This window comes from Castor canadensis, chromosome 14 (assembly GCF_047511655.1).
Source record: "Castor canadensis chromosome 14, mCasCan1.hap1v2, whole genome shotgun sequence".
NCBI classification, from domain to species: domain Eukaryota; kingdom Metazoa; phylum Chordata; class Mammalia; order Rodentia; family Castoridae; genus Castor; species Castor canadensis.
In genome coordinates, this window is record NC_133399.1 from 5072101 (window position 1) to 5097482 (window position 25382).

The 25382-nt window shown below is 41.8% G+C and overlaps 1 protein-coding gene and 1 pseudogene across 1 annotated transcript in view; one reads left to right on the plus strand and one right to left on the minus strand.

Moving 5' to 3' along the window:
• The window catches only part of LOC141416523 (uncharacterized), a 55339-nt gene that overhangs the window by 23791 nt on the left and 6166 nt on the right, over window positions 1-25382 (plus strand). The window lies entirely within an intron of this gene.
• Window positions 2903-21003, minus strand: LOC141416526 (large ribosomal subunit protein eL19-like; annotated as a pseudogene).

Consider the following 25382-nt stretch of genomic DNA (forward strand, 5'->3'; position numbering starts at 1 on the left):
TGACATTAGAAACAGCACAGGTCAGAACCTTCAGCCAACTGCGGGTGAATGGTGCTGGGCAGAATTGAGCCTGTGGAGGAGCCGTTTTTCACTGGGAGGAAGGAAACTGGGGTGTGGGGAGCTCCCAGGATGAAATGACCCCACTTGTCATGTTTTCCTCAATCATCCCTGGCTGTGAGCCACCATGGGCTGCCTCTGCAGTGTGACAGTGGTCTCTAAACTTAGGAATGTGTTTAACTTTCTGAGTATGGCTCTCATGAACTGTGAATGAAGCAGGCTGATTCCTTGAGTGGCTTCCCCCTTGTTTCCTTCATAGAGTCTGCTTTCTAAAAAGATGTGTTTGCTTCATCATTTGGAAACTTTTTAAGCCAGGTATGGTGGTACACCTCTGTAATCCCAGCACTGGAGAGGTGGAGACTGGAGAATCTCCTGAATTCCAGGCCAGCCATTATGTACTTTTATTTTTTATTTATTTATTTATTTTATTGTTTTATTATTCACATGTGCATACAAGGCTTGGGTCATTTCTCCCCTCTGCCCCCACGCCCTCCCTCTCCCCCCCACCCCCTCAATACCCAGCAGAAACTATTTTGCCCTTATCTCTAATTTTGTTGAAGAGAGAGTATAGAAAGGGTTTTTCTTGTCTTTTCTCATCTCTTGCACATATGATGGTATTAGTGGTCATGAGGGTTACTCATTTCACTTTGCTTGACCATACTTTGCTTTTTTCAACTTTGTTTTTTGATCATGTTGGAAATGTTACTTTGTGTGTGTGTGTGTGTGTGTAAGTATAAAGCAAGAGAGTTTGTGATAGAATAGTGGGAAAGATTAGAGCTCCTAGAACGGGTCCCATGAGCGATACCTCTGGAAATGTTATTTTTTATTTCGTACCTAAGTGCTAATGGGTAATACGTTTTTATTACAGAATGAGAAAATGCTGTTGTGTAGATAGACAAAATTAAATGTAATTGGGAAAGTTTGAAAAGTGTGTATCATCTGACCTTTCCTGGATGTGTTTATTGTGTTAGTTGCCAACACTTGAAATGATCTAGTTTTGTCTTATTAATCAGCATCTCTTATGATATTTTGCTTATGTTGATTACGTTGATTACCTCTAGCATTGGGGAGGTTTCATAGGTTTTATGTGAAACATAACCCCTCCCTCCACACCCACTTTCTCTCTCTGCCTCTCCCTCACCAACTTTTTGTGCTATATGAATGGTAGTGTTCTTTTAGTTTCAAATCCACTTATTTATAAATTAACAGGAAATGATGAACATGATGGATTTGTTTGTGTGTGTGTGGTGGTACTCCTTGCCTCGCACTTGCTAGGCAGTACTCTACCACTTGAGTCACTCTGCCAGTCTTATTTTGTGTTTTGTTTTTGTTTTTGTTTTTTTGGTGGGGCTGGGGTTTGAACTCAAGGCCTCATGATTTGCTGGGCAGGAGCCTCCCACTGCTTGAGCCATTCTGCCAGCCCTTTTTTTGTTATGGATTTTTTCAAGATAGGGTCTCACAAACTATTTGCATAGGTGCTGGCTTCAAACTGCAATCCTCCTGATCTCTGCCTCCTAAGTGACTAGGATTATAGGCATGAGCTTGAGTCCTGGGTGCCTGGTTGGTTTTTGTGTATTAAGGTGGTGTTTTGTAGCCTTGCTAGAATCCCTTATGAATTCTAGAAGGTTTTTTTTTTTCATTCTTTAAGATTTCTAACTAGACTGTGATGTTATCCATGAACAAAGACAATTTTATCTGTTCATTCTAAATCTCAGTGCCCTTTAGTATTCTTTCGTGCCTCATGTTTTCTCTATGTATTGATTTGAATTTAGGATTTTTGTCCCTTAGCCTGATGAGGTGATGCAGTCACTGATTTTCTTTTCTTTTTTTTTTTTTGGTACTGGGGTTTGAACTTAGGGCCTCACACTTGCTAGGCAGGTGCTTGTATTACTGCTTGACCCACCCCACCATATTTTTAAATGTTCTGTTAGTTTAACCACCTTATAATTATTCTTCATTGATTGTGTTCTGTAATTCTGCTTATACAAGACTAAGTGTAATTTGGTATAATTTTTGAGGACTTTTTCATTCAAATTCATAACACGATTTCCTGTGTTTTTTGGTTATTTTTGTATTGTCTTTATCTAATTTTGGTATTTTGAAATATTGGCTTCACAGCAAGAGATAGTGTTACTTACTCTTCTGTTTCGGGAAGACATTGTAGGTGAGCTACACCCTCAACTCTTTTTGCTTTTGTTAATTTTCAGATAGGTTTTACATTTTTGCCAGGGCCACCCTGAGCAGTGATCTTCCTATGTGTACTTTCTGTGTAGCTGAGATGACATGCATTCACCACCATGCCACCATGCTTAGCTTGTTTTGGTGGAGATGGGTTTCTCTTTAATTGGTGTCCTCAAACTACCATCCTTCTGCTCTCCACCTCTTAAACAGCTGGGGTTACAGGTGTGAGCCACTGTGCTTCCCCATTGGTGTCATGTTCATTAACTGTTTGACAGAATGAAACAGTGAAACCATGTGGGCCTGGTCCTTATTCCTTATTGTTTCAATTTCAGAAATACATACGGTTGTATTTGCATTGTTTATTTTTCCTTGTGTTAGTTTTTGTAGATTGCTTCTTTCCAGGAACTGGCTGATTTTTGCCCAGCTTCTTAAACGTATGGGTGTGTAATTGTTCATAGTATTCCTGGATGGTCCTCTTGATGACTGTGGGATCGGTAAGGACAGTACCTCTTTCATTACAGATGTGAATAATTTGCATGTTCTCTTTTCTTTCAGTTAACTTTGTCAACTAAGATTTATCATTTTTTTTCTTTGAAGATAAAGACCTGTTTGATTTTAATGCCTGATTACCGAGGTGACTATTTACAAACATGAGAGGAGAGCTTCATTTCTTGGTTTCCTTCTCCTGGGATAGAGTCTTGATGATCTCCTCCTCCTTGGCCTGGAGGCACTCCTCACTGCACAAGCCTACTTGTTCTTACACACCTGCTGTCCTGGGCCTGGTCATTCAGGAACTTCTTGCTGGCCTTGTCTGCCTTTAGCTTGTAGATGTGCTTCATGAGATTCCACTTGTTTTTAAACACATTCCCCTTCACCTTCGGGTACACTCAGTGATACACATGGTGGTCAGCCTTCTTAGATTCACTGTACCTCCTGAGCAGCCTGTGCAGAACACACATCCTCCTCATCCAGGTTACCTCCTCTGGCATTCTGGTGTTGACTGTATCCTTTCTCTTCCCTGTGTATGTCCATATGCTTGCTCTTACAGTGAGCCAAGGTGTTTTTTTTGCTCAATAACAGGCAGCTCATCTTTGATCAGCTTCCAGTGTGTGGCATTGGTAGTTCACTGGTCTCATCTGGTCTAACCCAATCTTCTTCTTGCCATAGTAGAAGCAAGCCTTTACTGAAGCCTCAGCGTACTTACGGCTTCCACTGCAGCAGCCAAGATTTATCAGTTTTGATATCCTTTTAAATGAACCAGCTTGCTGGTTGCCAGTGGCTCATGCCTTTAATCCTAGCTACTTGGGAGACTGAGCTTGGGAGGATGGTGGTCAAAGACCAGTCTGTGCAAATAGTTCGGGATATCCCATCTCTAAAATAACTAGAGCAAAACAGATTGGAGGTGTTGCTCAAGTGGTAAAGCACCTGTTTTGGCAAGTACAAAGCCCTGAGTTCTACCTGCTTTTGATCTCATTGATTTCCTATTTGTGATCATTTATTGTGCTATGTAATTCAGTTTTCAATAATCTTACAGAGAAATTTTGATCTATATTCATCATGATACTGATCCGTGTTTCCTGGTGGTACTGGGGTTTAATCTCAGAGCCTCATGCTTGCTAGGCAGGCACAATATCATCTGAGCCATTCTGCCAGCCCTGTTTTTTTTTGTGTGTGTATGCAGGTATTTTCAAGATAAAGTCTCGAGAACTATTTGTCCATGCTGACTTTGAATCATGATCTTCCTGATCTCTGCCTCCTGCATAGCTAGGATTATGCATGAGTCACTGGCACTCTGCTATGTTAGGTATTATTGAGATAGGGTCTCTTGAACTGTTTGTTTGGGCTGGACTTGTAGTGCTCTCTTCCTGATCTCTGCCTCCAGAAAGCTAGGGTTACATGGGGGCAACTCAGGTGACCTGCCTTCTGTGTGTCTTTTTTTAGCTTTTGGTAACAGGACAATCCTGGCTTTGTAAAATAAGTTTGGAGGGATACCTTCCCTTTCTGTTTCATGAAATAGTTTGACGAACCTTGATGTCCGTTCATTCTTTTTTCAAACTCTGGTAAAATTCAGTAATCAATCTGTTTGCTCCCAGGGTTTTCTTTTTTTTTTTTTATCTTTTATTCATATATGCATACAATGTTTGGGTCATTTCTCCCCTCTTCCCCCCAAAACCTCTTATCCCCCCCACCCCCTCCTGCTACCCCCCTACCCCCTCGCTACCAGGCAGAAACTATTTTGCCCTTATCTCTAATTTTGTTGAAGAGAGCGTATAAGCAATAATGGGAAGGACCAAGGGTTTTTGCTAGTTGAGATAAGGATAGCTATACAGGAAGTTAACTTGAATTGCTTTCCTGTGCATGTGTGTTACCTTCTAAAATAATTCTTCTCGAACTAATCTTTTCTGTAGTTCCTGGTCCCCTTCTCCTATTGGCCTCTGTCGCTTTGAAGTATCTGCATTAGTTTCTCTGCATTGAGGGCAACAAATGCCATCTAGTTTTTTGGGTGTTTTACCTATCCTCACATCTCCCTTGTGTGCTCTCACTTTTATCATGTGATCAAAGTCCAATCCCCTTCTTGTGTTTGCCCTAAATCTAATGTCCGCATATGATGGAGAACATATGATTTTTGGTCTTTTGGGCCAGGCTAACCTCACTCAGAATGATGTTCTCCAGTTCCATCCATTTACCTGCGAATGATAACATTTCATTCTTCTTCATGGCTGCATAAAATTCCATTGTGTATAGATACCACATTTTCTTAATCTGTTCATCAGTAGTGGGGCATCTTGGCTGTTTCCATAACTTGGCTATTGTGAATAGTGCCGCAATAAACATGGGTGTGCAGGTGCCTCTGGAGTAACCTGTGTCACAGTCTTTTGGGTGTATCCCCAGGAGTGGTATTGCTGGATCATATGGTAGATCAATGTTTAGATTTTTAAGAAGCCTCCAAATTTTTTTTTCCAGAGTGGCTGTATTATTTTACATTCCCACCAGCAGTGTAAGAGGGTTCCCCCCCACCCCGCATCCTCACTGACACCTGCTGTTAATGGTGTTGCTGATGATGGCTATTCTAACAGGGGTGAGGTGGAATCTTAGTGTGGTTTTAATTTGCATTTCCTTTATGGCTAGAGATGGTGAGCATTTTTTCATGTGTTTTTTGGCCATTTGAATTTCTTTTGAGAAAATTCTGTTTAGTTCACTTGCCCATTTCTTTATTGGTTCATTAATTTTGGGAGAGTTTAGTTTTTTGAGTTCCCTATATATTCTGGTTATCAGTCCTTTGATGTGTAGCTGGCAAATATTTTCTCCCACTTTGAGGTTGGACTCTTCAGTTTAGAGACCATTTCTTTTGTTGAGCAGAAGCTTTTCAGTTTTATGAAGTTCCATTTATCTATGCTATCTCTTACTTGCTGAGTTGCTGGGGTTCCATTGAGAAAGTTCTTGCCTCTACCTATTAGTTCCAAAATATTACCTACTCTTTCCTGTACCAACTTTAGAGTTTGGGGTCTGATATTAAGATCCTAGATCCATTTTGAGTTAATCTTGGTATAGGGTGATAAACATGGATCTAGTTTCAGTTTTTTGCAGACTGCTAACCAGTTTTTGTTGAAGAGGCTGTCTTTTCTCCATTGTATATTTTTAGCGCCTTTGTCAAAGATAAGTTGGTTACAGTTGTGTGGCTTCATATCTGGGTCCTCTATTCTGTTCCATTGGTCTTCACGTCTGTTTTTGTGCCAGTACCATGCTGTTTTTATTGGTATTGCTTTGTAATATAGTTTGAAGTCGGGTATTGTGGTACCTCCAGTGTTGTTCTTTTCACTGAGTATTGCCTTGGCTATTTGTGGCCTCTTGTGTTTCCATATAAATTTAATGGTAGATTTTTCAGTCTCTTTAATGGAATTTTGATGGGAATTGCATTGAACATGTAGATTACTCTTGAAAGTATAGACATTTTTACTATGTTGATTCTACCAATCCATAAACATGGGAGATCTCTCCACTTTCTATAGTCTTCCTCAATCTCTTTCTTCAGAAGTTTATAGTTTTCCTTGTAGAGGTCATTCACATCTTTTGTTAAGTTTACCCCTAGGTATTTGATTTTTTTTGAGGCTATTGTAAATGGAATTGTTTTCATACATTCTTTTTCAGTTTGCTCATTGTTAGTGTATAGAAATGCTAATGATTTTTCCATGTTGATTTTCTGTCCTGCTACCTTGCTATAGCTGTTGATGGTATCTAGGAGCTTTTGAGTAGAGTTTTTTGGGTCTTTAAAGTATAGGATCATTTGCAAATAGGGATATTTTGACAGTTTACCTATTTGTATTCCTTTCATTCCTTCTTCCTGCCTAATTGCTCTGGCTAGGAATTCCAGTACTGTGTTGAATAGGAGTGGAGATAGTGGGCATCCTTGACTTGTTCCAGATTTTAGAGGGAATGGTTTCATTTTTCCGCCATTAAGTATAATGCTGGCTGTAGGTTTGTCATGTATAGCTTTTATAATGTTGAGGAACTTTCCTTCTATTCCTAGTTTTCTTAAAGCTTTTATCATGAAATGGTGTTGGATCTTATCAAAGGCTTTTTCTGCGTTTATTGAGACAATCAAGTGGTTTTTGTGTTTGCTTCTGTTAACGTGGCTTATTACGTTTATTGATTTTCATATGTTGAACCACCCCTGCATTCCTGGGATGAAGCCTACTTGATTATGGTGAATGATCTTTTTGATGTGTTGTTGAATTTGGTTTGCCATTATTTTATGGGATTTTTGCACCAATGTTCATTAAGGAGATTGGCCTGTAGTTCTCCTTTTTGGAGGTGTCTTTGCCTGGTTTAGGGATAAGTGTAATACTGGCTTCATAAAATGTGTTAGGCAGTTTTCCTTCCCTTTCTGTTTCATGTAACAGTTTAAGGAGGGTTGGTATTAGTTCTTCTTTAAAGGTCTGATAGAATTCAGCAGAGAATCCATTGGGTCCTGGACTTTTCTTTTTTGGGAGACTCTTGATTGCTGCTTCAATTTCATTTTGTGTTGTAGATCTATTCAGGTGTTTAATATCCTCTTGGTTCAGTTTTGGATGATAATAAGTATCTAGAAATCTGTCTGTTTCTTCAAGATTTTCAAATTTATTTGAATATAGGTTCTCAAAGTAGTCTCTGATGATTTCCTGGCCTTCCATGGTGTTTGTTTTTATCTCCCCTTTTACATTCCTAATTTTAGTGATTTTGGTTTTTTCTCTCCTCATTTTAGTCAGGTTTTCCAGGGTTCTATCTATCTTGTTTATTTTTTCAAAGAACCAACCTTTTGTTTCATTAATTCTTTGTATGTTTTTTTTTGGTTTCTATTTCATTGATTTTGGCTCTTATTTTTATTATTTCTCTCCTATTTATTTTGGGATTTGCTTGTTCTTGTTTTTCTAGGAGTTTGAGATGTATCATTAGGTCATTGATTTGAGATCTTCTACTCTTTAATATGTGTACTCATGGCTATAAACTTTCCTCTCAGGACTGCCTTTGCTGTGTCCCATAGATTCAGGTAGGTTGTGTTTTCATTTTCATTGACTTCCAGGAACCTTTCAATTTCCTCTTTTATTTCATCAATGACCCATTGTTCATTAAGCAATGAGTTATTTAGTTTCCAGCTGTTTGCATGTTTTTTGTCTTTATTTTTGTTTTTGAGTTGTAGTTTTATTGCATTGTGATCAGATAGAATGCATGGTATAATTTCTATTTTCTTATATTTGCTGAGGCTTGCTTTGTGCCTTAGGATGTGATCTATTTTGGAGAAGGTTCTGTGAACTGCTGAGAAGAATGTATATTGTGTAGAAGTTGGATGAGATGTTCTGTAGACATCAACTAGGTCCATTTGATCTGTGGTATGTTTTAGATCTTGGATTTCTTTACTGATTTTTTGTTTGGGTGACCTATCTTTTGATGATAGTGGGGTGTTAAAGTCTCCCATGGCCACTGTGTTGGATGTAATTGGGTGTGTTGACATTGGGTACATCTAGGTTGATAACTGTTATTTCCTTTTAGTCTATTTCCCATTTTATTAAGTGCCAGTATTGACAGGTATGTGGTGATTCCTGTCATTTAGTTGTCTTAGTTCTTTGAGGGTTTTATTGTGTGTAGCTAAATCAACGTTACTCTCTACTTTCTTGCTTTTTCTTTTCCTGTAGTTTGGTACTTCCTGCCCTTTCATGGTTATGTTGGGTTTCACTTTCTTTGTGCAGAATCCCTTGAAGAATCTTTTGTATTGGTGACTTTGTGGTCATATATTGTTTTGGTTTCTGCTCCATCTATTTTGAATGATAGTTTTACTGGGTAGAGTATCCTGGGGTTGAAGTTATTTTCATTCAGTGCCCGGAAGATCTCACCCCAAGCTCTTCTTGCTTTTAATGTTTCTGTTGAGAAGTCTGCTGTGATTTTGATGGGTTTACCTTTGTATGTTACTTGTTTTTTCTCTCTTACAGCCTTCAATATTCTTTCTCTAGTCTCTGTACTTGTTGTTTTAATGATAACATGTTGTGGGGTAGTTCTATTTTGGTCAGGTCTGTTTAGAGTTCTGAAGGTTTCCTGTAACTGTATTGGTATAGTTTTCTCTAATTTTAGGAAATTTTCTGTAATTATTTTGTTGAATATATTATGCATTCCTTTTTCTTGCACCTCTTCTCCTTCTTCAATGCCCATGATTCTCAGGTTTGGTCTTTTGATGGTGTGAGTAAGTTCTTGCATTTTCTTTTCACAGGTCTTGAGTTGTTGAACTAATAGTTTTTCCTTTTAATTAGCATTTTGTATTCGAGTTTGAGATTCTGTCTTCTGCTTGTTCTAGTCTGCTGGATTGGGCGTCCATTTTTTTATGCATTTTTGTTTCATTCTTTTATCTGAGGTTTTCCATATCCTGAGTCGTTTTCTCTTTCATATTGTCTGTTTTCATCCTGAGTTCATTTATCTCTTTATTTTTCGTGTTCTTTGTTTCACTTTGGTGTTTATACAGTACTTCTGTTGTTTCTTTTATTTGTTCTTGTGCTTTCTCAAATTCTCTATTTTTGTTGTTTGAAACTTCTTGAGTTTCTCCTGTACATTTTGGCTGAGCATATCCAGTGTCATCTCTATAAAATTCTCATTGATTACTTGCAGGATTTCTTCTTTCAGTGTATTCTTGTGGGCTTCATTGCATTCTTTGGCATAGTTTATCTTCGTTTTGTTGGAGTCTGGATCTTAGTATCTGATTTCTTCATTTCCCTCTGGTTCCTGTACTAATTTATTATTGGGGGGGAAAATGGTTTCCCTCTTTTTTCTGTCTCCCATCATTGCCCTTGCTACTGTTACAGTTCCTGTACTATGTGTAATTCAGTATTGTCGAGCTTGTAATTATAACAATGGTGATACCTAGAACAGAAGGGTGTGTGGAGAGGGAAAGCAAAGAAGGTAAAGTAAAAGGGAAAAGAAAACAAACAAAAAAACCCCAACCAAAGAACAACAACAACAACAACAACAAAAAGAGCCAAGGAAATAAACAGGGAGAAGTAGTGTACTAACAGTATGCTAAACAGGTATTTGAGATACATAGAGAAGATAATGAAAAAAAAAACCCACAAGTTCAAGTGCAATAAAGTTTCAGTCTTAACAATTTTGGTGTTAGTCCTTCAGCCTCCAGTCCTGAAGACTTCTTAGTGTCTGTGAAGTAGTTTTGTTGTTTCCTTATCAAAGGGGAAAAAAAAAACAAAACAGAGAAATATCCCAAGTTCAAATGCAGTACAGTTTCAGTTAGTCCTTCAGTATCTGGTGGTGTTGTCTCATCAAAGGATGAGAAAAAAAAGTGGAGTCTGGTGACAGCTTTGTGAATGTCTGCCTGAGGCTGCAGCTCACCTGCCTCCTACTGTCAGCCATCTGCTGCTGCAGGCTTTTTTTATTTAGACTTTTCCTGGACGCATGTCCCTTTTGTTTTCTTCAGTATACAGCTCTAACCTCCTTTTTCAGTTGCCATCTTTTTTGCGTGAGGAGTGGCCCTCCCCCCCTCTGGTGGCACTGTTACAAGCTTTCCCCTCTTCAAGGTTGCTGGGTGGGTGCTGCCATTCCTGCCTTGTCTGGCCGGCTGGTTTATTTACAGTTTGTGTGAGGGACTGCCCCTTCTCCACTCTCCTGGGGTGTGGTGCCCTGCCCTGTTTGCTTCCTTCCTTTCTTTCTTTCTTTCTTTTTTTTTTATTCAGCTGCTTGTTTATTATTCAGTTTTTTTTCTGTTTTTCCTCCTGGGTGGGGGTCAGTCTGTCCAGGGGGCTATGCTGATCTGGCCCAGGGTTGTCTGTGGGAGTACCGCGTGCCGCTTAGCTCACCTGGTGGTCTGTGACTTCCCAAGCAGTCTGGGAGCTGGTGTCTGGCGGTGCAGGAGTCCTCCTGTTTTCTCCATTTAACGTGGAGTGGGGATGTTAATGTGCGGGTTGGGGGTGTGTAGGAGTTGGAGTTTTGCCTCTTCTTGGTGGTTTTTCCTGCAAGGTGTTTCTCCAGCATCTCTCCAAGATTTTACTTTAGGTAGCATGCTTTCTGCTTCCTCCCTCTAGTCACCATCTTGGAAGCTCTCCTGAATTAGAAGTTCTATTAAAAACTCTTTTATGCCATGACTGTCAGGGGTTTCACATGTCGAACCTCTGGTCAACCTTGTATCTATTAATTACAGGGTTTCAGCATTGTTCTAAGCCCATCAGTACAAATGCTATTTATATTTTCACATTCCTGCTCTTTGATAATATAATGTAATCTACTTAATTTCGAAAATATTGCGCTTCCAAGCTTAATAAAGCGAAGGTCTCCCGACGGTATTTCTCCCAGGCTTTTCTTGTTGGAAGACTTCTTATTACTGTTTCAGTCTCATTATTTATTACCAGTCTGTTTAGATTTTTCATATCCTCTTGATTTGTTTTGGTAGATCATATGTGCCTACATGTTTGTCTGTTTTTTCTGGATTTTTCAGTTTATTATCATAAGTTTACAAAATATTTGCTAATGCTCTTTTGAATTATAGTGGTACCCGTTGTAATACCTTCTTTTTTAATCTCTTATTTATTTGCATCTTTCCCTCTCATTTAGTGAAGGCTTGTAAATTTTCTTTTTATTCCTTTTTTTTTTTTTACATTAATGGGGGTTGAACTCAGAGCCTTACACTTGTAGGCAGGCACTCTCCCTTTGAGCCATTTCACCTGCCCTTTTAAACAAATGGTTATGTTTTGAGATAGGGTCTCACTTTATGTATGTGTTCCCGTCCTCCTATTTGTGCTTCCCTGAGTAGCTGGAAGGATAGGCATGAACCACTGCATTCAGCCATTGTTTGATATGGGGTCTTGTTAACTTTTTTTCCCAGGCTGGCCTCAAATCATGATCCTTCTGGGTCTCTGCCTCTTAAATAGCTTTACTCCAGTTGGACTTTGTTGTGTATTCTTCCTTTGGCTTCTAAAGCCACGATTCGTGGTTTTGACACAATGCCTAATATTTGGCAGCCAGAGGGACCCACTTTCTCTGTACTTTTTACAATAGTGAGAGGACCTCTGGTCACGCAGGCTGCTGTAGTGTGGAACATAGAGTGTGTGGGGTGCACCCTTTGTGGTTACTCCTAAAATGGGAGTGGAAAACCTGTTAGGTCTTGGGGGAGCTCAGTGGACATTGTTTATATTGACTCTGTAATTTGAAAGCAATTCTGATACTGACTGTTGTATTTGTGGTGAAGGGTCTGAAATGGCTAGAAGTTTATGTCCCTGCATTGCTTTGCCTTTTCCTTTTCATGCCTTTTGCTTGCTTTTTTCCTTTCCTTTCCCCTTCCTATCACTTTCCATTTCCCTTCATGCCCTCTTCTTCTCCTTCCCTCCCTTTTCTCATTGCCTTCTTTCCTCTCTACTTTCTGCCATTTTTTTCATTTTTGGACATCACACTCAGAGCCTCTTGAATGCTAACAGTATGCTGTACCATGTATGCATATCTCCACCCCATTTATTTAAGTAGAATCATCCATCGTGATTAAAGTGAGACTGGTTTATGTCCAGAGTTGGACTAAATTCCCCTACCTGACCTCCCCAGTGTGCTGAGGCCCTTGGCTCAATCCCATTGTTCGAAGAAAAAAATTTTAAAAACATGGGCGAGCAATAATAAAATCAACAAAGTATAAAGATAATGAATGTTCTAAAAATTAGATGAGCAAAAACATAACATTAGTAGAAATGGAAAGGGGAAGAAAGGGAAAATGGGAAAGAAATGGAGTAATTTTTCAGGCTCATAAAAATGAGAAATGAGAAATAGAAATAAAGATAGAGTAGATGGGAAAAGAATCAAATTCCTCCTAAGCCAGGTATGCTGGTATGTGCCTGTAATCCCAGCTACTTGGGAGGTGAAGGCAGGAGTACCAATCAGAAGCTTTAGGCCAGCCCAGGCAAATTTAGCAAGACCCTTCTCAATAACAAAATAAAAAGCATCAGGGCTGGGGGCCTAGTTGAAGTGATAGAGCACTCCATTCATCCTAGGTGACTTGCTTGGAAACACTTCTAGGTCTTCTGAGGTTGAGTTCTGCCAGGTATTGGATTGGATATGGGTTGCTACTGTTCCTTGTTGCAAAAGGAGTTGAAGTGGAAAGTAGTCTGGACTCCGCCCCCCCCTCCCCTGTGAACAGGGGGAAGCAGTGTTGACCACAGCAAGAGTTATTTTCTTTCTGGAATGTTAGACTGTGACCTTGGCGGTGTGGCACATGTCAGAGCTGCACTGATCAGGAATTGTTCCCTGACTTTTAGCAAAGTGTGTGCAGTGCACTCTGTATGTGCATCCCAGAGGTTTGTAGTAGGTGCTAGGGTGATAGCCAGTGTCAGGCTGCAGCAGATCCTTCTTAGGAATGGTGTGGATGTGGGTACATTCACTTCGGACATTTCTGTATTGTGCCAGATTATTGAAATACATCAGAGGGTTGGTGGAGCAACTCAACCACTGAGTCACCGGGGCTTCCTAGAACCAAGGAATTTTTGAGCGTTGATCCCACTGCCTGCAGACCTGGCACCTTGTGAAATAAACTGCTGCCACTTCTCATCACAGAGGGCAAGATGTATAAAGCACAGTCCCTTCCACTCCCCTTCACTTTGCATCACAAGTTCTTTACAGCATCAGTATCCCAATGATTGTGTGAGAGGCATTCCCCCAAACCACAACTGTGTCTTGTATCCACTACCAACCTAGTCAGTGTCTTGTGTTATCCTCGGGGACCCTAATGTAATTATGAGTGCAATAGTCCCTAACAATAGGACCCTTCTCAGACCCTTCTGAGGATGTCTCCTGTCTTAGCACATGAGGGTTTGCTGAGAGGTGCAATGAATTTTCTCTAAGCTGGTTGTTGTGTAGGCGCTGCATCTCCTGTTTATTTAAATTCTTTGTGTACAGGGTGCAGCCTTCCTCACCAAGTGGGACTCTTTCCCTTATGGAGGGGAGAATCCTCTTCCATCCCCATCATAGTGCCTGACCCCAGGAGCTGGGGGAATTCCACTCTCTTCCCTTCTCTCTGGTCTGTTTTCTGTGCTCAGTTTCCATGCCCACCCACAGCCTGTCACTCCAAGAGGTGTCACTCCCTGTCTCTTTCCATCCCACAGAGGAGCACACTAGTGTTATTTGTGTCTATTCTACCATCCTGGAGCCTCTCTCTTTTGTCTGTCTCTTATGGCCTTTTTCTTTCAGTGGTACTTGATGACCATTACTTTTCATAGTATTCAGTTTTATATTTCTTGTTTTAATGTATAATTTGATGTATAATAATTTAATGTATAATTTGCGGAAAAGGACAATCTATTTTTCCCAAGAGTACATGCCAGTTTGTCCTTGCCCTGTGTATAAAAGAGATGGTTATTTCATCTATTAACTGTGCAATTTCTGCTCTATTGTGAATCAGCTTTCTGTTTCCATGTAGGCTCACTGAAGACTGTTTTCCCTTCCTGTGGTCTGTGTTCATTTCCGTATCCATAAATAGTGGATTATGTTGGTCAGCTTTCTTTCATTATGACAAGATACCTGAGAACAAAAAGGAAAAAATTATTTTGACTCCTGGTTTCATCTGCTGGTCCCTTTACTTTTGGTCTAATATGAGACAGAACATCATGGCAGTGGCAGTGTGTGATGGAGGAGGCAGATCATGTCATTGCAGCCAGGAAGCTAGGAGAGATTAAGAAGGGGACAAGATACCCTTGGAGGGCATACCTCTGTGATCTACATCCTCCAAGTAGTCCCCACCTCCTGCAGTTTCCACCACCTCTTTGTTGTCTACTCAATTATAAACCCAACTGTAGATTAATTCATCAGTGAGAGCAGAGCCCTCATAATCCGGTTTTTCCCAACAGTCCCACAATATGATTCTTGCTGCATGGGGGGCAAGCCCTCCATGCATGAGTCTTTGATGGATATTTCACATGAAGCTTGAATTGGAATTTTCCAATTTTTGTGTATGTATTAGGCACATATCACTTTGTTGCTAAAAAGAAATACATTATATATATATGAAATCTCTAATTTTTTTGGTGGGACTGGGGTTTGAACTTGGGGCTTCGGGCTTGTAAATCAGGCTTTCTACTTCTTGAGCCACACATCAGTTCATTTTGCTCTGGTTATTTAGGAGATGGGCTCTTATGAAGTATTTTCCCAGGCTGGTCTTCATCTGAGATCTTCCCGATCTCATCACAGTGCCATGTTTTTTTGTTTCTGTTTCTGTTTTCTTTTTGTAGACAGGATCTTGCACATAGTCATGGCTGGCATCAAACTGGTGATATTGAGCTCTTTCTATCTAGAAAATGTCCCATTCTTCCCATTGTATCATTGTCCTTGGATATTGTCCAATAAGAACTTTGTTTTTCCATTAGCAGAGGGAACTATAATTTACAAATCCTTTTTAATATTAAGATTCCTCTGTAAGAAGCCAGGTATAAGCTTCCAATATTGTGCTTAGTGCAGCCACAGAAGATGTGTTCAATTTGCTAAGTAAGAACTTGTGACAAAATAATAATAATAATAAAAATTATAACAGTTGAAAAAGAAACAAGGTTGTGAGGTGGGTTTTTTGTGTGTGTGTGTGTAGTGCTGGGATTTGAACTTAGGGTCTACACCTTGAGCCACCCCACCAGACCTTTGTTGTGAAGCGTTATTTTGAGAAAGGGTCTCCAGAATTATTTGCCCGGGCTGCCCTCTAAATGTGATCCTCCTGATCTCTGCCTCCAGAATAGCTAGGGTTACAGGCATGAACCACCAATACCCGGTAAGATGTGTTAAATATTATTAGACCAGCTCAGTAGAGGGTCATCATCCAAAATGTGTTTTGAGAGTTGAGCAGGTAGGCTCACTGTATTGAGCATGGCAGAAATTCTAAGCCTTTGGGAATTAAACAAGTAGTGTACTGTTGACATAAACTATTGGGAACACCAGGCCCCTTTTGTTAGGCTGATGAGGTCCATCCCTATGGCAGTTCCTCATGTACTGGCAAAGGTTGAATGTTGTCCTCGGGTATTCATAAGGTTGTGCTGTCTCAGGATGGCTGGTGCACAGTTCTGGGAACTGCCCATCATGGTTGCTCTCTGGACTGGGCACAGACTCCTGTCCATGTCCATCTTCCTGTGTGCTCTCTCCTTCTCAGAGATTCTGTTGCTCATCCCATCACCTCTTGCATGCTGACTTGCCTGCTTTTCTCCCATCACACCACTATCTTGAAACCTGTGATGAACACAGGTACTTCTCCTTCACATTGGGCTAAACCCACCTCTGCCTGCTCATGGTCATTGGCTGTGACCACCCTATGGCCATCTGCCACCTGTGCATTGCCGTGAGCATTGGTGACTGGCTGTGTCCATCTTGAGACTTGGCCTGGCCTATTGGCTCATCTGTGGGGATGATGTGACATGAATTTCTTTTCACCTCATCTTCTGTTCGTTCAAGGGAAGCCACCATTTTATTTCCCATGCCTATTCCTTGTTAAAGTGGGTTAGCAGCAGACAGCCTTTTGTCGCCATCATTGTGTTCCTCATGTTTGTCCCAGATCTGCAATAATGTATAGTCATCATTGTCCTCTACCCTATCTTCATTCTGGCTGCCATATTGAGGATCTCCTCTCTAGATGCCTGCACAAAACATTCTCCTTATGTGTACCCCATCTCCATGGTGGTTGTGCAATATGGTTTCACCCCCATCATCTTTCTCAAGTGCAGATGTTCCTGTTAAACTTACAATATCACCCTGATGTCCACCACAGTTACACTTGTCACTCCTTTTCTTAGTCCAGTCATCAGGAATCATCAGTTCAACCTCAGGAACAGGAAGTGAAGGATGGCATAAATAACAGCTTCTACAGAAAATTTTGTCCTCAAAGCTGCTGGTGGTGCCTTTGGTGGTGTGTCCAATCAGAATTGGACCCTTTTTTGTTGCTGGGGATGGAAGCCAGAATGTTCTGCATGCTGGACATGTGCTCTGTCACACCCTCAAGGCCTCCACAGAACTGTTGACATGATTTAGGTGAGGAGATACCCATATCAGTATTTGTTTGATTCACACCAGCTGTTTGTCTCCTGTGCTTCTTCCATGATCTCTTGTGTGTGACCCGGTATGATGAACCCCTCCTGTTTTCTGTGCCTAGGAAGGTGCCATCTATCTGTGGGCAGGATGGGATTAGCATATGGATGTGGGAGAAGTTATGCACATGGTTCTGAACTGAGCAATTAAGATAAACCTAAGTCACATGCAGTGAGTGGTACATGCCTTTAATTCCAACTACTCAGGAAGTGGAGATCAAGGGATTGCAATTCAAGGCCAGCCCAAGTTAAAAGTTAGTGAGCCCCCATGTCATCCACAAGCCAGGTATAATGGCATACACCTGTAATCACAGCTACATGAGAGACATGTATAGGAGGATCATGGTACAGGCCAAACTTGGCAAAAGTGTGACAACCTACCTGAAAAATAACTGAAGCAAAAACTGGTGGTTTGGCTCAAGTGCTAGAGGGCCTGACTGACTTCAAACCCTATTGTCATCAAAAAACACAGAAAAGAAGGAACGAGGGAGGGAGGGAGGGATAGTTCATTTTAGAGTGAGTTCAAAGGCAAAGAGCAATCTGGCACCAAGGATCATATGGGATAGCTATTGGTCTATGCACTATGTAGAGGAGAAGTGTTGGTTTGTTGGGAACCAAAAGTCACAGTCTGACAAGGTCATTGTGGCTTAGCAGTATTCCAACAAGGTCCTAATTTGCATGTGCACCATGTCTCTATCATGGTGGGAAGGAACACTAAATGGTTTCCTTTGACTAAAAAGAAGTTTATACTTAGTCAAGGACACTGGCAATAAGAATGCAGGGTGGAAAACACAGAAAGGTTGTAACTCGGTCAGGGTGGTTTTGATGTTTAAATCTCTTCCTCTTTTGTGTAAAGCTGGCTGAGGAAAATAAAATTTTGCCGGATGGTCATCAGCCTACTGGCCCTCTTGATATGTGTCTTGTCTTGTCTTGTTCATTCCTGCCCTGAGCCTTTTCGGGTTAAGGACCTCTCAGATCCCGGCATTGGTTGATGTCAACTCATGAGTGAAGCAGCCATATGGAACCTACCTTGTGAACACTACATGACACTGTACATACAGCAAGGGAGGATAAGGGATGTACCTTATCCTCTGAAAGGGGCAGTGGCATGCTTGAGTGGGAGCAGGATGTATGTTATAACTCTGAGAAGGCTGTCACATTCGGTGTCTGAGTTTCACCCAGTATTGTCATAAATCATTCATGTATTGTGGCACTGTAAATCTCAAGATAAATTATTATATATCCCCATTTAGATAAAAGGAATATATGTTACTATCCACATTTTGGGGTTTGGGGCGAAACTTCAAAGCAGGTTTTCTATCACTTGAGCCACACCTCCAATCCATTTTGCTCTGTTTATTTTGGATTTGGGGACTTATGATCTGTTTGCCTTAGCTGGCTTCATTCCTTCATCCTCCCTGTCTCAGCCTTCCAAGCAGCTAGAATTGCAGGTGTGATGCCCACCACTCATGCTGTCTATTTGAGGTGAGGAAAAGTGAGTTGGAAAGACTAAGCAATTTATTTGAAAGCACACAGCCATGCTGTGGTGAAGCAAGCATTAAAATCATTCTTGATCCATCTGGATCTGGTGACAAGGACACACATTTTTCAGGGATCTGCAAGCAGAAGTTTGCACATGAACACAAGGAAAATTCTGTAATTAGAATGAATACACATGTTGGGGGAATGGAGCATAGTGAGGTGACTAACACTGTCCCCAAGCTGGAAAGAAACATCAGTTCCAGCAGACAGAATAAGGCACTTTCTAAGTCTGACAAAACTGGCTACAGAACAGGGGACTAAATTGGGCTCAAGTGAGCTGCCAGCCTAGTCTGAGACTTTGCCTTCCCAGCTCCACTCCCCTCTTCTCCAAAGGGTGTACAGGTGTTTGAGTAGAGCAAGGTCTCCTTACTCACTTTCCACACTTGACTGCCACCTAACCTTTCCATTGATTATTCTGCACCACCCATGTCCATGTGCCCACTGCCAGTTAAATGTTTCTTTCTCTTTCTCTCTTTCATCTTCCTTATTTATTTATTTATTGGTGCTTGGTGTTTCTGAACCCCAATTGCCATTGTGTTTTGTACTGTTTCAGGGTGTCATTCATTCCCTTTATGTTGTTGTTCCATGCTCTAGGAAGGTGATTCACCATTTCTTTCTTTTTTTTTTTTTTTCTCATATCCACAGTTAATTCACACTGCTAAGATTGCCCTGTTTTTACCTGTCTTTGTCTGTGTTCATTTCCCAGTTGGGCTGAGAATTTTTCTTTTCTGTTTTTTAATTGGTGGTACTGGGAATCAGTAGGCAGGTGCTCCACCACTTGAGCTATGTCCACAGTCCTGGATTGAGCCTTCTTGAGGTTAGAGAGTGGTTCTGGCTTACTTCTGAGCCCCTTGAAGCTAAGAGCCTGACCCACACAGAATTTGTCAAATGAATGAGTGCTGTAGACATGCAAGTGGATGTTTATACTAGAGGGAAGGGAAGGGGAGTCAGACAAATCACACATTCTGCACCACATGTCCTGTGCATTTAATATTATATCCTTCTATAATGATCATTTATTTATCAAAGCTGAAAGGGAATAACGGCAGAATTGTCACTTGTCCAACTTCACAAGCCTGTCCCAAGACTCAGGCTTTTGCAGAGAGTTAATGCAACTGAATCATAATGACAGGAGGAGAGACAACCAAATTCTGGGCAATTAAGGGTTGGGACACGGAGTGTTTTCAGGACTGTGAAAACCTGCCAGGACACTTAGGTCTCTTTATTTCTTGTTTCTGAGCCTCAGTTTCTCATTCTGTAAAGTAATTGAGATTGACTAGATGATCCTCTTACATGTGACCTAATGCTGGGATTCCCATTCTCATCTTAGGTGATGAAGGGACTTGATACTTGGTTTGGTGGCAAATGGTGAGGTCTATCATTTTTGAGTCACAACAAAGATTTTTCCTCACCAGAATGCTATCTGTGTCTTTTCACAAAAAGAGAACCTAGGGGAACAAATAACACCCATATTCTCTATCAAGCTCACTGGAATTATATGCTGTAAGGTAGACAGCCAGAGAAGTATGTCTGTGAGCAGCATGAAGGATTCTGCCCATGGCCCATCTCCACTGAACCTCAGAACCTGAGGACCAGCCCTTTCCTCTTGAGCTTCTGGGTCCCATCAGCACCTGGTGGGTATGATTAGAATCAGTAAGTGGTGACTCAGACCACTAATCGTAGCTACCTGAGAAGTAGAAATCAAGAGGATCATTGTTCAATGTCAGCTAGGCAAATAGTGTCTGAGACTATATCTTGAAAATACCCAAAGTTTTAAAAAAGGGATGTGTGACAGAGTAGCTCAAGTGGTAGAGCACCTGCCTAGCAAGTGTGAGGTCCTGAGATGAAACCTCAGTACCACCCAAAAATAAGTAAAGGGTAAGTGATGGCATCCAGCATTTTCATGGTGACCCCTTAAGGGTCTGTCCTTCTCTCAGTTCTTTCAGGTTCTTGCTAAGGTGAGCAAACACAGTTAGTGAACACACACACATGAGGCAAATTCTGTTCCCCTACAAATCCAGATCTCAGGCAGTAGAGACCTACCTGGGACATAGAGGACATAGATGTCATGGCTTCCTCATTTCACTGGAACCTGGCCTCAACCTGCAAGATGCCCCTGACATTTTCCTGGGATGCTACTGGCCTGACAGTGATCGTTTCCTGGGTCATTTAAGCTCCATCACCTTCCTTCTCCAGGTTGTATTTCAGGATTTCCCTCTCCCCATGCTCCACACCCCTCCAAAGCCCACAGGGTCAATGCCACGTCTATGAATTGACTGCTTCACAGTCGCTTCTAAGTTGTCAGTGTATCTCATAATGTCTTTTATTTTCTGTGAACTCAACAAATGTGAGATTCATGCTCGTTTGATATAGAGATATTGTAGGTGCTGGGAATGAACAGTGACTATGAACAAAGGTGTCCTCTGCTCTGAGCTTCTCATGGTGCATGCTGGGAGGCTGTTAGGTTGGTCAGTGCTGTTGTAATGGAAATCCCAAGGCCTGCAATGTGGCATTTTGCCCGCTGTCCACTAGGTGAGGATCACTCCTTGTCACTCAGGCTAAGAGTAGACCACTAGCCAATCAGGACTGCCGGAGCTGTCCAATGAGGAGCGCCGGTGGGTAGACCTGCCCTTTACCGCTCAAGCTTCCTTTTTGAAGCCGCCATCGTTGCGTCACCCTAGTGGCTATTATGAGGTGTCTCAGCTTCCCTTGCTTTTTGAGACAAGTTGTGGGACACAACTGTCCCAGTTGTGGGACAGCCGGACACCCCAGCAGCCAAGAATGGGATGCGTTGGAGGCAGATTTGTGACACGGGCGAGGAAGGCCTGTTGACCGTGGCTGGAAGCAGCTGCGGAGCAACTAGGCCGCCTGTTCCACTTATCTCCTGGGCCCCTGCAGCTGGAACCCCGACTGCCTGTCCCTGCCAGAGTCCTTCTGCCCTCAGCCCTGCGTCTCCCCACACGAAGGTTCCCGAGTGGCCGCGGGGTCCGTGCGGGAGGAGTGGTGTCCTTGGGGTCTCACTCCCCATCCCAGTACAGACCTGAGTGCCCCGAATTCCCTGATGGTGGAAGCGGTGTCTCCACTGCAACCTGTTCCTGAGCCGCAGCTTCTGACAACGGGCGGGAAATCGCTTCTTTCGGGGACACATTTGGGGGATGGAGAAGGGAGGACTTGGGCCCCTCTGACGTGGATTGTGTCGTCCTTGGTCTGTGTGTAAACAGTGTTTACAAATGAAATGCAAATGGCGGTGGGACCTGAGCTTATTGCAGAGGCAGGAAAGCAGCACCATGTGCAAGATCTGCAGGGTCTCAAGCCCAAGGCCTTTGCTCCCTTCAATGCAGAGTCCGGGTGCTTAAAAGTCTGCTTTGGCACAGCAACTAAGAGATAGCATAGATAAATGGGACCTCATAAAGCTAAAAAGCTTCTGTTCATCAAAAGAAATGGTCTCTAAACGGAAGAGAACACCAACAGAGTGGGAGAAAATATTTGCCAGCTATACATCAGACAAAGGACTGATAACCAGATTATATAGGGAACTTAAAAAACTAAATTCTCCCAAAACTAATGAAACAATAAAGAAATGGGCAAGTGAACTAAACAGAACTTTCTCAAAAGAAGAAATTCAAATGGCCAGAAAACACATGAAAAAATGCTCACCATCTCTAGCAATAAAGGAAATGCAAATTAAAACCACGCTAAGATTCCACCTCACCCCTGTTAGAATAGCCATCATCAGCAACACCACCAACAGGTGTTGGCGAGGATGCAGGGAAAAAGGAACCCTCTTACACTGTTGGTGGGAATGTAGACTAGTACGACCACTCTGGAAAAAAATTTGGAGGCTACTTAAAAAGCTAGACATTGATCTACCATTTGATCCAGCAATACCACTCTTGGGGATACACCCAAAAGATTGTTACTCCAGAGGCACCTGCACATCCATGTTTGTTGCGGCACTATTCACAATAGCCAAGTTATGGAAACAGCCAAGCTGCCCCAGCACTGACGAATGGATTAAGAAAATGTGGTATCTATACACAATGGAATTCTATGCAGCCATGAAGAAGAACGAAATTTTATCATTCGCTGGTAAATGGATGGAATTGGAGAACATCATTCTGAGTGAGGTTAGCCTGGCCCAAAAGACCAAAAATCATATGTTCTCCCTCATATGTGGACATTAGATCAAGGGTAAACACAACAAGGGGATTGGACTATGAGCACATGATAAAAGCAAGAGCACACAAGGGAGGGGTGAGGATAGGTAAGACACCTAAAAAATTAGCTAGCATTTGTTGCCCTCAACGCAGAGAAACTAAAGCAGATACCTTAAAAGCAACTGAGGCCAATAGGAAAAGGGGAACAGGTACTAGAGAAAAGGTTAGTTCAAGAAGAATTAACCTAGAAGGTAACACCCATGCACAGGAAATCAATGTGAGTCAATGCCCTGTATAGCTATCCTTATCTCAACCAGCAAAAACCCTTGTTCCTTCCTATTATTGCTTATACTCTCTCTACAACAAAATTAGAAATAAGGGCAAAATATTTCTGCTGGGTATTGAGGGGGTGGGGGAGACAGGGAGGGGGTGGAGTGGGTGGTAAGGGAGGGGGTGGGGGCAGGGGGGAGAAATGACCCAAGCCTTGTATGCACATATGAATAAAAAAAAAAAAGTCTGCTTTGGCGTTCACTTCCTGCAGAACTTCTTATTTCTGGTCTGTAATGTGTTGTGTCCATGTCCTGCACAGGGTTTTCTGAGTTCCTCAGTATGTCTCAGGTGCTTTATTTCTATTTTATTTGTATTTGTGTGTGATAGGCATGTGGTCTACCACTGAGCTTCAGCCTGACAACAGGTGTACTTTTAAACACCATAACGTCTAAAGTACTTTGCTCTTTAGCTTCCCATAATTTTATATATCTTTTAATAGTTGGGTAGGTAAGTTTAGCTTTTACCTCTAGGTCTTTGCTCCATTTTTTTTTTATTTGCTCCTCCTCCTCTTCCTTCGTCTCTCTTCTCTCTTCTTTTCATGCTGGGATCAAACTACATTCCAGCCCTTTTATTTTTTAATTTAAAGTAAGGTAAAGTTTCCACTTCATTCTCTTCCATGTGGATATCTATTTTTCCACTTTCCTGAACATTCTTTTAAAAAATAAACCTATTTTTCCTGTTAGTGATTTTCATCCTCCTGTCCATAGTTAGTTTACCCTGTGCATTTAGGAATCTGGGTGTGCTGTTATAGTGTGACATTTATGTCTCTGTCTTTATGCCTGATCCACTGTACTTTGATTACTGTACCCTGGTGCAGGTATTCATTTATTGATACATGCACCAGCATTCACAAAGGGACATTTAGTGTCCATGTTTGCTGTCAGCACATATTTGGACTCTGAGTGAATCTGAATCTTCCCTTGTCTTTGGTTTCTGGAAGTTGGTTAGTAGCAGGCTGGCGTTCATTCTGACTTAGGTGGTGGTGATTTCACAGTCCTTGGAATAGCTCGGTGGTCCTCTCTTCTTTAAGGTGGACCTTTTGATTATTGCATCAGTCTTGTTAGTTGTAGTTGTGCTTGGTTTGTATTCCTTCCTCACTCAGTCTCAGTAGACTGTGTTCCTGGACCTCATCAGTGTACCCCATTCACATGTATAACATGGAGACTTCTTCAGTAAGCTGTCAGACATTCTGTTCTTCCTGTTGTGGTCTGCTGTTATTTCACAGGTGCCACACTGATGATGTGGGAAGGTGTAGGTAGGAGAGCAGCATTCTGGAGACCTATAGTTTGGCTTCATTTTGAGGAGACTTGTGTCCCTGGGCTGGGTATCATAAGTCCTTGTCATTGTCGCCCCTGTGAAGTTGAGTCTAGGAGTCAGAGATGCACAGGATTCATCTTTCCCTCTCCCCCCAGGCACTGGGCCCGGTGACATCCCAGCCTGTTATGCGTGTGGTTGTACTTTCTTTTGGCGGCAGGACTTAAAGGCAGAACCCACTGGGCATATTTAAAAATGACTCCTTTTTTCATAGGTCACTGTCAGCAGCAGAAGCAGTTTCTTTGTGGTCCTCATTGTGTGAACCTTGTGGAGTTCTGGTAGTAAAATGTTTCTGCTGAGCTGGGCCCCATGAATCTTTTCCCTTGTAAAATTTCCTTTCACCTTCAACAACTCATCAGACACTCGAGGTTTCCTGACCCTCACTCTGCTTATTGTTTTCTGTTACATTAAGTGTGGTTGTCTGTGTCTGTCTGTCTTTGGAGACAGTGGGTTGTGTCATGATCTAATGAGCCTAGAAGAGTTCCTGGTTTTAAATTTCTTTGTTGTTTCCTTGTAGCATAGGAGTGTCACCTTCTATGTCCTTGCATGCTGGATTGGAATGTGGAAGTTTCCCAGTTCACTTTATGTTCCTGACATCATTTAACCCTGGACACTCCTTCTCTTTATGCTTCATATCAGGATAAGGTGATGAAAAGGCAAGGTGATTCCTCCTTGAAGGTGCAGGAGATCGAGGCCACACACCCACCTGTGCATGTGGGAGTAAGTGCTTCCTGTAGCTTCCCTGTTAAGTTCAGCAAAACTTGAGGCCTGGCTGCTCTACTTGCTCTCAAGACACTGCATAGCTGCGTAAGAAGCCTGTCCCACTGTCCTTGGGACCATATTTCTGTATGCGGTAAGCCTCTCTTGTTCTCTCTGTGCTGCATTGTCACTGCTGTGGACATCTAGACCACACCTGAAGGTATCCATAACTAGGATACCTTCAGCAGGATGCCTAGTCTTGGAACACCTTCCCTTGTGCTTGTCTCCTCTGCTCTGACCTACTCACCTGTTGCTTGCTGGGGAGCCATTGCTGTGACCTATGCTGCTCAATTATTAGCTACGAGATTTGTGGATTCCAACTCAGGTTATCACATTACAGGACAGGCAAACACACACAAATTAGGATGTGCTTTTCGATCTTAAGTCTTTGCATCTGTGTGATGAAGTATATTCGCAAAAGTGTGAGTTAAAACATTTCTGGTAAGAGTATTCATAAAAATATAAACACCTTTTGAATTCACAT